This window comes from Zea mays, chromosome 9, assembly GCF_902167145.1.
Source record: "Zea mays cultivar B73 chromosome 9, Zm-B73-REFERENCE-NAM-5.0, whole genome shotgun sequence".
In the NCBI taxonomy this organism is placed as follows: Eukaryota; Viridiplantae; Streptophyta; class Magnoliopsida; order Poales; family Poaceae; genus Zea; species Zea mays.
Window position 1 is genome coordinate 88,889,289 of NC_050104.1, and position 15,892 is coordinate 88,905,180.

A 15,892-nucleotide genomic window follows, 5' to 3' on the forward strand; every position below is an offset into this window, starting at 1 on the left:
GAGCGCTACAAAGCCGGCGGAGTCTGCGAGGTTCGTTGCGGTTTGTTACAAACGAAAGAAGCATATGGTTCGTGGGCCCGCATGTCAGAGTGAGTTTCGGCGAGAAAGCATGCACGGATGGTTGACCACTTAAACGCAAATGTGCATGAAGATCATGCATGCAAAGTCTGGCGAGGAGGATAAAGAAAGATTAAAAAACACATATAGAAAGTGCATGTCGGTTTGCTAGGGAAAATGGATCCATCCGAAAGTTTTTTCTATTTTCTCTTTTCTCTTGTCTATTTTAAATCTCCACTTATTTAGGGGAGAGTAGAATATAATCTTTACTAGGAATCATTTTACTTAAAAATATTTTTTTTAAAAAAAAGTGCTATAGTTTACAAAGGGAATAATGAATAAATAAAATAAAAAATAATCTTTCTTCTAATTATTAATTTCAACTTACTCTTTAGTTTCAAAATTTAAATCTAAGTTTTGAACTACACAACTTTTAATACTACTATTCATTTGATTTAGAGGAATATACTCTATAAAGAATTAAAAATCACTTATTAGAAGACATTTTATCTCAAATCTTTTGGAAAATTCTTTAAATCATCAAAATGTGATTTTTGAGTGTTACAATTATCTGCTGGGAAATGTATGTCATATGTATACTAATCATAAGAGTTTAAACTACATTTTCACGCAGTCAGAGTTAAATATGAGATAGAGAAGAAGGCTCGAGCTGATCAAGGACTATGACCTAGAAATTCACTATCATCCAGGAAAGGCTAATGTGGTGGCTGATGCTCTAAGTCGTAAAACCTTTTGTCATTGCCTCACTGTGGGATTGCCTGATCTTACCTTATGTCAGAAAATGGAAAGACTAAATATAGGAATAGTGCAACAAGGAGCCTTGATGCACTTGAAGCTTGAGTCGGTTATTCAACAAAGGATTATTGATGCTCAAAGGTTTGATAAGGGTATGAAGCATATCCACGAGAAAATGGAAGTCGGCAAAGCTACTTGTTTTAAGAAGGATGACCAAGGAGTGTTATGGTTTAACGACCGCATAGTGGTGCCTAAGGATGCTGAACTCCGTCAACAAATCTTGGATGAAGCTCATCTTTGTCGGTATTCTATTCATCCTATAAGTACTAAGATGTACGAAGATTTGAAACAACATTATTGGTGGACTAAGATGAAAATAGAAATCGCTCGCTATGTGGCAAAATGTGAAACTTGTAAACGAGTCAAGGAGGTGCATATGAACACTGCTGGACCTCTGCAATCATTGCCTATCGCAACATGGAAATGGAAAGACATAAGTATGGATTTTGTTGTTGGATTACCCAAGACATCTAAGGGATATGACTCTATTTGGGTTATAGTGGACCGGCTCACAAAAACTGCTCATTTTCTCCCCGTTAAGGTGAAGTATCCAGTGATTACGTATGCAGAACTCTATATTGCGTGTATCCTGAGTTTGCACGGGGTGCCAAAAACGATAGTGTCAGACCAAGGACCGCAATTTGTATCCAAGTTTTGGGAAGAGTTGCACAAATCTTTGGACACTAAATTGCTCCATAGTTCGGCCTATCATCCTCAGACGAGCAGACAAACGGAAAGAGTAAATCAAATACTAGAAGTTATGCTACGAGCCTGCGTCTTGGAGTTTCCACAAAAGTGGGATGATTGTCTACCGTTGGTAGAATTTTCTTATAATAATAGTTACCAAGAGAGTTAAAATGGCACCATTTGAAGCTCTGTACGGACGGCGATGTGGAACATCCTTGAATTGGTCAGAACCCGGGAAATGGTGGTTTTTCAGCACTGATTTAGTTAAAGAAACGAAAGAAAAGGTCCACCGCATAAGACATAACTTGAGAGAAGCTCAAGCACGACAGAAGAATTATGTGGATAAACGACGTCGACCATTAATTTTTAAAATCGGAGATCATGTGTACTTGAAAGTTTCACCGATGAAGGGTGTTAGTCGATTTGGGGTTAAAGGAAAGTTAGCACCCCGATACATTGGCCTGTTCCTTATTCTAGAACGATGTGGGCAGGTTGCGTACATAATTCGGCTACCAGAATCACTGTCTGTTGTACATAATGTGTTCCACGTATCCCAATTGAAGAAGTGTCTTCGAATCCCTGATCAAACTATGGATGTGTCTAATGTTAATTTGGAACCAGACTTACCTATTCAGAATATCTCATCTGAGTTTTGGATCAGAAATACCGAGTTACTCAAAAAAGGACTCTCAAGTTCTACAAAGTACAGTGGAACCAACACACATAAGAAGAAGCTACATGGGAGTCTAAAGATTTCTTAGAAAAACATTTTCCTAAGTTCTTAGCTTCTTGTAACCTTTAAAGTTTATGCACTTTATTGTAAAGTTAGAACAAACCCACACATCCACCCCGTGCTCTGTAAGAGAAAATAGGTAATAAGGTTGTGACACATTTCCTTTTCCATTACTTACCCTAGAGCCTTAAATCTCAGGACGGGATTCTTTTATGGGGGAAGGATGTAACAGCTCTGGTGTTACGAGAACTAAAACTTTGGCATGACATCATATGCATTGGCATTTCATTATATATGATACACCTAGGATGCATCCACTAGGCTAAAATTTCAACACAAACATGTGATGTGATGCTCTGACTTGGTCAAAGAAGCCCTTGACCCTAGGTGGGAGTGTCTCTCCCCAAGGATTAGAAGCATGTGGACTTGTGAGATGAGCACTAAAGGATGATCTCAACAAGTTAGTAGAAATGTTCAAGAAAGGTTAAAATTAGAGAGCTCAAGTGCCACTTGTCCCCTAGAACACACAAAACCCTAATTTGGAACCCTAAAACCCTAAATAGTGTCATATAGGGTGATTTCAAGTTCTATGCACTTTTAGTCAAAAGTGTATACATCAAAGTGACAGAATAACCAAAGTTAAGCAACTTTCATGTTTGGGGATTTCCATGTTTTGTGGTGAAAATTGGGGTAAATTGCAAAATATCCAAAAGTACCCATATTCTTAACTCTGAAAATAGTGTTAACAGGCTAACATTAAGCTTCTGTATCTCTTGATCCATGAAGGGTTTGCTATAAATCATTATAGAAAACTTGTAGAGCTACTATAGTAGTCCAAGTTTGATTAAGTGACTGAGCCCTAGGACTATACAGAAATTGGAGTAAAATGCCCTAGAAGTCGGGTTGTCAGTCGAGCCTTACACTGAACACATACTGTCAGTGGTTTCTGATGAACTTTGGAGCCGAATTATGCTTGACCTAGTGAGTAACTACTCAAGGCCCTTATGAAAAAGTTGAAGCTGGTTTATAGGAGAATAACTTTGATGTAGTCGGATTAGTGGCTCATCACATAGAAATCAAAGAAAAAGGCCCCTCAAGATGCTCTGTCAGTCGCACCGAATGAGCTCTGCATGGTACAGTAAACTGAAGAAGATCGTGGGTCTAGGGAACCTGGCCGCCGGTGATCTCCGCGCGATGATTCGAGCTGGCTGCCGAGATTCGTGCTCGGTTCGGGTGGGATATTACCGCGGGGATGAAAAGATCAGAGGGGGATTGGATTGAATGTAAATTATGTTATTGTATTCCTTTCCGCTTACTTTGATAGTATGTAATGTCTACGTTATGGGATAAGCGCTCTTGGGCAATATGATGAAGATACAGGTAATCGGACCTACCGAGCCATTGAGCGCACCTGCATGACTATTTGAGGTCCTTAGGACAAAGACATCTGTAGGTGGGCCTAATACATTGGGAGGTTCCATGACAGGGAACTTGCGTTCGGAGGTTATAACTCTTTAGAATGAGGCGCTTGAAAAAGATAAAATCCTACTTTCTTTGGTCGAAAGGTTAAAGGCAAGCGAAGCTAGCTTGGCCAAATTTGAGAAAGAAAAAGAAGCAGATGCAAAACGTATAGCTGATCTAGAATATGTTTTATTTGTTCAAGTTGGATTGCACAGATCTGAAGTAGCAGGATTATAAAAGAAAATTGATGAAGTTACTGAGAATTTCAACGTGGAGGAGTTGAAACGCGAGATATCCGACACTGAATGGCTAAGGGTTCAAAAGAATGTTGAAGAGCTTCATCAAGAGAAGGAGGAGTGCTATACCATTGCTATGCAATGCTCAAACAAGTTGAAAAATGATTTTATTAATATTGGTGCATTTTCGGCTGAGCAAATTTCATTCGTGGTGATCCCGAAGGTGTTATCAAACGGATTGAGAGCAAAGTCGAAGCATTTAACGATGTTCTAACTAGTAGGGGGGATTTTTGTGCATGCGTAGGGGCTCATGGGGCTGTATCACTGCTTGAAAAGCTAGTTGTGATCATGTTAAGGCTGTAATTCAGCCAAACTACTTAGTTTCAGCGACTGACATCAAAGGGCCTTCAGTCGAAGCTACTGCCCTTACTGGGAAATTCTATTATGAAGTATGGATGAATGGCGACCGAGAAATAGCAGATGAAGCCATCCGACGAAATGAAGAAGATACTCATCTTGCCTCAGAAGAAGCAAGAAAAGTCGAAGAGGCCGCTGAACACAAAAGACGTATAGGTACATTTGTCATATTTTAGCTTAATAAGCATATTGGCTTCGTAAATATTTTAGCTTCGTATCTGACAAAAGCTTATATTTTGGTGTAGCTTCGTATTTGACATGGATCCAGCCCTGAAGGGTACTCTCGATGAAATCAGAATAGAAAATGCAGCAATTGATGAAGCTGTAAATAGACTTCTAAATGAAGTTGTTGAGAGAGTACTAAAGGAAGATGATTAGACTATGTATAAAACATTTACAAAATTTTGTATGCTGTTCTTTATGTAAAAGGCAATTGCAAACTATGTATCTCATGATGTAATATATTTATTTGTGTAGCATGAAACTGTCCCACGTACTGTTTTTGAGCTAAAGGCGAAAAAACACCTTCCCTTCTTTTCATGCTTCATAAAGAAAATCCCCTTTTCGCCAAAGCAACATTATTAAACTCGAAGGTCTTGCATAAGGAATACCATTGCCGAGGTGACATTATTAGTCCCGAAGGCCTTGCTATAATTCTTGTATGAGGAACTCTTTACCGTTTAATAGCAACGGGTAAAGTTGTAGCATCCTTTCATTATTCTTTGTCAAAGATACGCTTAGCTTTGTAGGTTAACCATTGTGGACGAAGGAGGAATTTCCCTTCTTTTCCACTATTTTGAATGATGCAAGATGATGAATGATGCAGTGTTATGATGCAGGATGATGCGATGATATGATGCAATAAATGTTAATAAAAAACACTTTGTAATGCTAAGACTCTGCATCCCCTTAGGAACAACTTTGGAGTCTCTTCACCTTTTACTTAGGTGGCATTTAAGCTCTGCATCCCCTTAGGAATGACATTGGAGCTTCTTCACCTTTTACTTAGGTGGTATTTTAGCTCTGCATCCTCGTAGGAACGACTTTGGAGCTAAGCTCTGCATCCCCTTAGGAACGACTTTGAGCTTCTTCACCTTTTAATTAGGTGGTATTTTAGCTCTACATCCCCGTAGGAATGACGCTGAAGCTTTTTCATTCTTACTGTTACACTCGATGGTGTAACCGCAGATTTATTACAACGTGTCGAAGGTTGTACCTTCTCAAATTGTCTCTAAGGCAAAAACATGAAAACGAGAGAAATAAAAATTACAATAGGTGTGTATGAAAGGTTTTAACCCAGCCCCTGTGTGGCTTCAGTAAATGTGCCTTGATTCTGGAACAGTGTTATTAATTGTTCGAGCTTCAAACTATTCCCTTGCATCGTGTTGTTGCTGAAATTGGTGATGCCCTTCGGGTTACTGGTTGTGAATCAAAGTTGGGGCTATGACTGGTGGTTGTGGCAAGGCCCATGTAGCTGGAGAGTGGCTTGCTGAAGCTACTAAAACTGTAGGATGTGAAAATGGTTGTTGATTGCCCACATACTGTGGAATGTATGGGGAGTAACACGAAGCAGTATGCAGGACTTATTTCGATTGATTTTGCCGTGCTTAGGCCTTAGCTATCTCCTTTTGTTTCTGTATTGTAACTTGGCATGTCCTAGTTGTATGCCCCTTATCCTCTCCACAGAATGTATCACCCTGTCCAATCCCTGGATCGGCGGTACTTACTCCTGACAGCTCGCTAGGATCATATATTGTCCCCATAGACCAACACGAATCTTTTGTGCGCACTTGTCCTCACTCATACGCACTCGAGAAAACTTTTCGATCGGTCACCCATCCCAAATTGCTCCAAGCCAAGCAACCTTAACTTGGAGGTTCTTTTGAGATAGTGAGAGCACCTAGAGGGGGGGTGAATAGGTGATCCTGTAAAACTTGAATCTTAAGCCACAAAAACTTGGTTAAGTCTTAGCACAATAATCGCCAAGTGGCTAGAGAGGAGTCTCAACAAAACACAATAACCACAAGAGATCAATCACAGAGATGGCACAGTGGTTTATCCCGTGGTTCGGCCAAGACCAACGCTTGCCTACTCCACGTTGTGGCGTCTCAACGGACGAGGGTTGCAATCAACCCCTCTCAAGCGGTCCAAAGACCCACTTGAATACCATGGTGTTTTTCTTTGCTTTTCTTAATCCCGTTTGCGAGGAATCTCCACAACTTGGAGTCTCTCGCCCTTACACTTGAAGTTCACAGAGAAGCACGGAGTAAGGGAGGGATTAGCAACTCACACAAGACACAAAGATCACAGCAAATACGCACACACAAGACCCAGACTTAAGCTCAAAAGACTAGCACACTAGAACGGAGCTCAAATCACTAGAATGTCGAACAAGTGCGCAAGAATGGAGTGTGAGTGATCAAGAGTGCTCAAGGAATGCTTGGTATTCTCCTTCATGCGCCTAGGGGTCCTTTTATAGCCCCAAGGCAGCTAGGAGCCGTTGAGAGCAATCCGGGAAGGCAATTCTTGCCTTCTGTCGCCTGGCGCACCGGACAGTCCGGTGCACCACCGGACACTGTCCGGTGCACCACCGGACACTGTCCGGTGCGGATCTCCTTCCTTATTTGGCGAAGCCGACCGTTGGCGCCTGGGAGCCGTTGGCGCACCAGACACTGTCTGGTGCACACCGGACAGTCCGGTGCCCCCTTCCGACCGTTGGCTCGGCCACGTGTCTCGCGTGGATCGCGCGGCCGACCGTTGGCCCGGCCGACCGTTGGCTCACCGGACAGTCCGGTGCACACCGGACAGTCCGAAGAATTATAGCCGTACGCCGTTTATTTCTTCCCGAGAGCGGCCAGTTCGCCTGAGCCAGCCTGGCACACCGGACACTGTCCGGTGCACCACCGGACAGTCCGGTGCTCCCAGACTGAGCAGAGTCTTGGCTGCTCGAGCCAAGACATTTCCAATTGTTCTTTTCCTGTTTTCAGCACTTAGACACAATACATTGGTCCCTAAAACAATGTACTAAGTCTGAGAAACATACCTTTTGACATGATTTGCACTTTGTCCACCACATTGCATAGATCAACACAAAAGCACTTGCGTTGGCACTCAATCACCAAAATATTTAGAAATGGCCCAAGGGCACATTTCCCTTTCAATCTCCCCCTTTTTGGTGATTAATGCCAACACAACATAAAGCAAGTAGATCAAGTGCAAAATTAAATCAAATAAGAACTCAAATTTGTTTTGAATCAAATTTGGCATATATGGATCATTCTTTGCCACCACTTGGTTTGTCTTTGCAAATCAAACTCAAATTTCATCTCTAAGTCAAACACACTTGTTAATACATAAAGAGTCATTCCAAGAGAAATTGATTCAAGATTTCAAAAACTCCCCCTTTTTCCATAATCAACGCTTCTCCCCACAAGAAGCCCACTTTTGACAAAAGAAGCAAATAAGAGTATTTTGGCAAACAAAAACTCTAACTCTACTTTTTCAAAATTCTCAAGTGGTAGCTGATCCATTTATTGCTTTAGCCTTATTTCCTCCCCCTTTGGCATCAAGCACCAAAATGGGATCAATTTTGGCCCTTTAACCCCATTGCCTCACCAAAATCTTCAACTAAGAGTAAAAGGCAATAAGATCATAAAGATGAACTTGGAATAAGTTACCCTCTCATCAGAGTGCAGTGGAAGTCTTGCATGGTCCAAGTCCACCTTTTCCCTTTCAATCCTCCTTCGAGACTAAATCAAGCAAACTCAAGCACATGGTTAGTCTCAAAGGGTTAAGTTGTAACACATCTCCCCCTAAATATGTGCATCACTTTGCAACGGACTTGTGAGGTCCGGGGAGTGCTTGTACAACTTGAGCACCATAAATAAGTAACAAAATGCATAAGGAACATGATCAAAGGCATAAACACAAGTATGTTATAGATCAATCCATGTTCCGCGAATCTAAGACATTTAGATCACTACGCAACTTGCAAAAGGTCTGCTCATCTAAAGGCTTGGTAAAGATATCGGCTAGCTGATTCTCGGAGCTAACATGAAACACTTCGATATCTCCCTTTTGCTGGTGGTCTCTCAAAAAGTGATGCCGGATGTCAATGTGCTTTGTGCGGCTGTGTACAACAGGATTATCCGCCATGCGGATAGCACTCTCATTATCACATAGGAGTGGGACTTTGCTCAAATTGTAGCCAAAGTCCTTGAGGGTTTGCCTCATCCAAAGTAGTTGCGCGCAACACTGTCCTGCGGCAACGTACTCGGCCTCAGCGGTGGATAGGGCAACGGAGGTTTGTTTCTTAGAACTCCATGACACCAGGGACCTTCCTAATAATTGGCACGTCCCCGATGTACTTTTCCTATCGACCTTACATCCAGCATAGTCAGAATCTGAATATCCAATCAAGTCAAAGGTAGACCCCTTTGGATACCAGATCCCGAAACAAGGCGTAGCGACTAAATATCTAAGAATTCGCTTCACGGCCACTAAGTGAGACTCCCTTGGATCAGATTGAAATCTAGCACACATGCATACACTAAGCATGATATCCGGTCTACTAGCACATAAATAAAGTAAAGACCCTATCATAGGCCGGTATGCTTTTTGATCAACGGACTTACCTCCTTTGTTGAGGTCGGTGTGTCCGTCGGTTCCCATCGGAGTCTTTGCGGGCTTGGCGTCCTTCATCCCAAACCGCTTGATCAAGTCTTGCGTGTACTTGGTTTGAGAGATGAAGGTTCCATCCTTGAGTTGCCTCACTTGGAACCCAAGGAAGTAGCTTAACTCGCCCATCATCGACATCTCGAATTTCTGAGTCATCACCCTGCTAAACTCTTCACAAGACTTTTGGTTAGTAGAACCAAATATTATGTCATCGACATAAATTTGGCACACAAAAAGATCACCATCACAAGTCTTAGTAAAAAGAGTTGGATCGGCTTTCCCAACCTTGAAAGCATTAGCAATTAAAAAATCTCTAAGGCATTCATACCATGCTCTTGGGGCTTGCTTAAGTCCATAGAGCGCCTTAGAAAGCTTACACACGTGGTCGGGGTACCGTTCATCCTCGAAGCCAGGGGGTTGCTCCACGTACACCTCCTCCTTAATTGGCCCGTTGAGGAAAGCGCTCTTCACATCCATTTGGAACAACCTGAAAGAATGGTGAGCGGCATATGCTAACAATATACGAATGGACTCTAGCCTAGCCACAGGAGCAAAAGTCTCCTCAAAGTCCAAACCTGCGACTTGGGCATAACCTTTTGCCACAAGTCGAGCCTTGTTCCTTGTCACCACTCCGTGCTCGTCTTGTTTGTTGCGGAACACCCACTTGGTTCCCAAAACATTTTGCTTGGGACGAGGCACCAGTGTCCAAACTTCATTTCTTTTGAAGTTGTTGAGCTCCTCCTGCATGGCCAACACCCAGTCTGGATCTAGCAAGGCCTCTTCTACCCTGAAAGGCTCAATAGAGGAGACAAAGGAGTAATGCTCACAAAAATTAACTAATCGAGATCGAGTAGTTACTCCCTTGCTAATGTCACCCAAAATTTGGTCGACGGGATGATCCCTTTGAATCATTGCTCGAACTTGGGTTGGAGGTGCCGGTTGTGCTTCTTCCTCCATTACATGATCATCTTGTGCTCCCCCTTGATCACATGCCTCCTATTCATCATCTTGAGTTGGGAGTTGCACCATTGTTGAGGAAGAAGGTTGATCTTGCTCTTCTTGTTCCTGTGGCCGCACATCCCCAATTGCCATGGTGCGTATTGCGGTCGTTGGAACTTCTTCTTCATCTACATCATCAAAATCAACAACTTGCTCTCTTGGAGAGCCATTAGTCTCATCAAATACAACGTCGCTAGAGACTTCAACCAAACCCGATGATTTGTTGGAGACCCTATACGCCTTTGTATTTGAGTCATAACCTAATAAAAACCCTTCTACGGCTTTGGGAGCAAATTTGGAAGTCCTACCCTTCTTCACTAGAATGTAGCATTTACTCCCAAAAACTCGAAAATACGAGACATTGGGTTTGTTACCGGTTAGTAGCTCATATGACGTCTTCTTGAGGAGGCGATGAAGGTAGACCCTGTTGATGGCGTGGCAGGCCGTGTTCACGGCTTACGACCAAAAGCGCTCGGGGGTCTTGAATTCTCCAAGCATCGTCCTCACCATGTCAATGAGTGTCCTGTTCTTCCTCTCTACCACATCATTTTGCTATGGTGTGTAGGGAGCGGAGAACTCGTGCTTGATCCCTTCCTCCTCAAGGTACTCCTCCACTTGAAGGTTTTTGAACTCGGACCCATTGTCGCTCCTAATCTTCTTCACCTTTAGCTCAAACTCGTTTTGGGCTCTCCTTAGAAAGCGCTTGAGGGTCCCTTGGGTTTCAGACTTATCCTGCAAAAAGAACACCCAAGTGAAGCGGGAAAAGTCATCAACAATAACTAAACCATACTTACTTCCTCCTATGCTTAGATAGGCGACGGGTCCGAAGAGGTCCATATGTAGCAGCTCCAGGGGTCTTGATGTGGTCATCACATTCTTGCTGTGATGCGCTCCTCCCACTTGTTTACCTGCTTGACAAGCTGCACAAGGTCTATCTTTTTTGAATTGCACGTTAGTTAAACCTATCACGTGTTCTCCCTTTAGAAGCTTGTGAAGGTTCTTCATCCCCACATGTGCTAAGCGGCGATGCCACAGCCAGCCCATGCTAGTCTTAGCAATTAAGCATGCATCTAGACCGGCCTCCTCTTTTGCAAAATCAACTAAGTAAAGTTTGCCGTCTAATACACCCTTAAAAGCTAGTGAACCATCACTTCTTCTAAAGACAGACACATCTATATTTGTGAATAGACAATTATATCCCATATTGCATAATTGACTAACAGATAACAAATTATATCCAAGCGACTCAACTAAAAACACATTAGAAATAGTGCTCATTTGAAATTGCAATCTTGCCTAAGCCTTTCACCTTGCCTTGGTTCCCATCACCAAATATGATTGAATCTTGGGAATCCTTGTTTTTGACGTAGGAGGTGAACATCTTCTTCTCCCCCGTCATATGGTTTGTGCATCCGCTGTCGATAATCCAGCTTCAACCCCCGGATGCATAAACCTGCAAGACAAATTTAGGCTTGGGACTTAGGTACCCAACTCTTGTTGGGTCCTACAAGGTTAGTCACAATTGTCTTAGGGACCCAAATGCAAGTTTTATCATCCTTGCATTTTGCCCCTAATTTCCTAGCAACTATCTTCCTATCCTTTCTACAAATAGCAAAGGAAGCATTTAAAGCATGATATATTGTAGAAGGACCATCCATAACTTTCCTAGAAACATGAACAATATTCTTTCTAGGCACATGATGAACATATCTCCTAGACATATCTCAATCATGCATATGAGAAGAACTAGAAGCAAACATAGCATGTGAATCATAAGCATGTGAATCATAACTTCTATAGTCATTTCTAGCATGTCTCCTATTATGATACATAAAAGCATGGTTCTTTTTAGTACTACTTGCCATAGGAGCCTTCCCTTTCTCCTTGGCGGGGATGGGAACCTTATGGCTTGTTAAGTTCTTGGCTTCCCTCTTGAAGCCAAGTCCATCCTTAATTGAGGGGTGTCTACCAATCGTGTAGGCATCCCTCGCAAATTTTAGCTTATCAAATTCGCTCTTGCTAGTCTTAAGTTGAGCATTAAGACTAGCCAGTTCATCATTAAGTTTGGAAATTGAAACTAGGTGTTCACTACAAGCATCAATGTCAAAATCTTTACACCTATTACAAGATGCAACAATTTCTACACAAGATGTTGATTTACTAGCTACTTCTAACTTAGCATTCAAATCATCATTAATGCTCCTTAAGTTAGAAATTGTCTCATGGCAAGAAGATAATTCACAAGAAAGCATTTCATTTCTTTTAACTTCTAGAGCATGAGATTTTTGTGCTTCTACAAATTTGTCATGTTCTTCATACAACAAATCCTCTTGCTTTTCTAAAAGCCTATTCTTATCATTCAAGGCATCAATCAATTCATTAATTTTATCTACCTTGGTTCTATCTAGGCCCTTAAATAAACATGAATAATCTATTTCATCCTCATCACTAGATTCGTCCTCACTTGAAGAAGCATAAGTAGAGTTTCGAGTACATACCATCTTCTCCCTTGCCATAAGGCATGTGTGACGCTCGTTGGGGAAGAGGGATGACTTGTTGAAGGCGGTGGCGGCGAGTCCTTCATTGTCAGAGTCGGAAGAGGAGCAATCCGAATCCCACTCCTTGCCTAGATGAGCCTCGCCTTTTGCCTTCTTATAGTTCTTCTTCTTCTCCCTCTTGTTCCCTTGATCCTGATCACTATCATTGTCGGGACAGTTAGCAATAAAATGACCAAGCTTACCACATTTGAAGCATGAGCGCTTCCCCTTTGTCTTGGTCTTGCTTGGCTGCCCCTTGCGACCTTTTAGCGCCGTCTTGAATCTCTTGATGATGAGAGCCATCTCTTCATCATTAAGTCCGGCCGCCTCAATTTGTGCCACCTTGCTAGGTAGCGTCTCCTTGCTTCTTGTTGCCTTGAGAGCAAGAGGTTGAGGCTCATTGATTGGACCATTCAATGCGTCGTCCACGTATCTTGCTTCCTTGATCATCATTCGCCTGCTCATGAACTTTCCAAGTATCTCCTCGGGCGTCATCTTGGTGTACCTAGGATTCTCACGAATATTGTTTACAAGATGAGGATCAAGGACAGTAAAAGACCTTAGCATTAGGCGGACGACGTCGTGGTCCGTCCATCGCGTGCTTCCATAGCTTCTTATCTTGTTGACAAGGGTCTTGAGCCGGTTGTACGTTTGGGTTGGCTCTTCTCCCCTTATCATAGCGAATCTCCCGAGTTCGCCCTCCACCAACTCCATCTTGGTGAGCATTGTGACGTCATTCCCCTCATGAGAGATCTTGAGGGTGTCCCAAATTTGCTTGGCGTTATCCAAGCCGCTCACTTTGTGGTATTCATCCCTGCACAATGAAGCTAGAAGAACAGTAGTAGCTTGTGCATTTTTATGAATTTGCTCATTAATGAACATGGGACTATCCGTACTATCAAAGTGCATTCCACTCTCTACAATCACCCATATACTAGGATGGAGAGAGAACAAGTGACTACGCATTTTGTGACTCCAAAATCCGTAGTCCTCTCCATCAAAATGAGGAGGTTTACCAAGTGGAATAGATAATAAATGAGCATTTGTACTTTGAGGAATACGAGAGTAATCAAAAGAAAAGTTCGAATTGACCATTTTCTTTTTCTCGTAGTCGTCGTCGTCCTTTTGGGAAGAGGAAGATTCGTCGCTGTCGTAGTAGACGATCTCCTTGATGCGCCTTGTCTTCTTCTTCTTCCCGTCTTTGCGCTTGTGGCCCGAGCCCGAGTCGGTAGGCTTGTCATCCTTCGGCTCGTTGAAGATAGACTCCTTCTCGTTGTTGTTGACCACCATCCCCTTTCCCTTAGGATCCATGTGATACCCGGTTTGCAAAGAAGAGAAGTTGGGGGTTGTTCTTTTTGTTTTTTTCCCTCATCCAGTTGTTGTTTTGGGGATTTGGAATTTTGTGAACAACATTCGCAACTAGGGCAGTAGAATTTATTTGGTTTGACGTTTGCGTTGCGGTCGGGAGCTGTCGCGTGGGTTAGTTGGGCCGCAATTGGTGTTTCGGCCCATTAGCCCTCCCAAACCCTAGCCGCCACCCTCCTAACTACCCCCCATGTGCAGCCGCCCCCCACTCCTCCTTTCCCCTTGGCCGCCGCCCCCCCTGCCCACCTCCTCCTCCCTCCATTGTTGCAGCCACCAAAACCCTAGCCGCCCCCCCAATCCCCTCCTCCCTAGGTGCTACTCCGTGTCGCTCGGATCATCGTCTTTTGGTGCGAATCTCCAATCGTTTTGGTGGAAGGAAGAAGGGAGGAAGGAAAAGGGGCGAACCCAAGGTGATTTTTCTTTTGTGTTCATCCCTTGTTCATTTGCGCTGCGATTCAATTGATTAGATGTTGCGTTTGCGATTAGATAGAGGGGGGCTGTCCAGAATTTTGCGTGGTGGATGAACAGCGGTAGTTCCAGCAGTTTTTAGGTTTTTTTTCGTGAAGATTTAATGGGGATCAATTTGGGAATCTTGTAGAACTTTGTTTTATCTTTCCAACGAGTATTTATGCGCTCAATTTGGAGTTATAAATTAAAAGTTATCATCGTTTGAATCCGGGTATGTGGCTGTCCAGAAAACAGATTTTTCAGAGTGATGAACAGCAGTAGTGTTAGCAGTTTCTGGGGATTTTTCGGGAGCAATTAGTGTTAATCAGTATGAGAATCTTGTAGAACTTTGTTTTATCTTTCCAACGAGTATTTATGCGCTCAATTTGGAGTTATAAATTAAAAGTTATCATCGTTTGAATCCGGGTATGTGGCTGTCCAGAAAACAGATTTTTCAGAGTGATGAACAGCAGTAGTGTTAGCAGTTTCTGGGGATTTTTCGGGAGCAATTAGTGTTAATCGGTATGAGAATCTTGTAGAACTTTGTTTTATCTTTCCAACGAGTATTTATGCGCTCAATTTGGAGTTATAAATTAAAAGTTATCATCGTTTGAATCCGGGTATGTGGCTGTCCAGAAAACAGATTTTTCAGAGTGATGAACAGCAGCAGGGTTAGTAGTTTCTGGGGATGTTTCGGGAGTAATTAGTGTTAATCAGTATGAGAATCATGTAGGGATTTTTCTTATCTTTCCAACAAGTACTTATGCGCTCAAATCGGAATTATATTTTAAATGTTATCGCTGTTTGAATCCGCGTATGTCGCTGCTCAAATCAGAAAAAAACAGATTGCAGGGTTTATTTTGAGGACCGTTTAGAGGTAAGTAGATGTTAGAATTCAATCATGAGTTGTATACAAAACTTGTGGGGAATTTTATGTAGTTGTCTCTGAAGTTTTTGTTTATCATCACTGCTGTCCTAAATTTTAAGTTATGGAATTGTTAAGCAGCGCCGCTGCAGTTTGGTTAGTGAGGGGAGAATTGTTACCGCGGCGGGGTTTGAGATTGCGCGTAGGTGCGGTGTTGTCTTTGAGTTTTTTTTCATGAGAATTTGGTGCACTAAGTTGGGTGTCAAAAACAGGTGGTGGACTTCCGGATCGTTCTTAGGGATTTTGCCCGAACTTCGGTAAAGGCAAGTAAAACAGTGATGGTTATTTCGTCTTTTGATTGAAGAGTCTTATACTTGATTATGGTTGTGCTATTTGTGTTCGTATCCATATTCCTAATTGGGTACCATCGTTGGAAATTATTCATGCTTTATTGATTATACATGTGGAGGGTGTGGTTTGATCATGTTACCCATGTGGTTATTGATGTGAAATGGGTGGAAGTATATGTCTAGCACATTTTATTTGGGAAGAACTCATGTTGTTGACATCCATAATGCATTCATCATCCATTGCA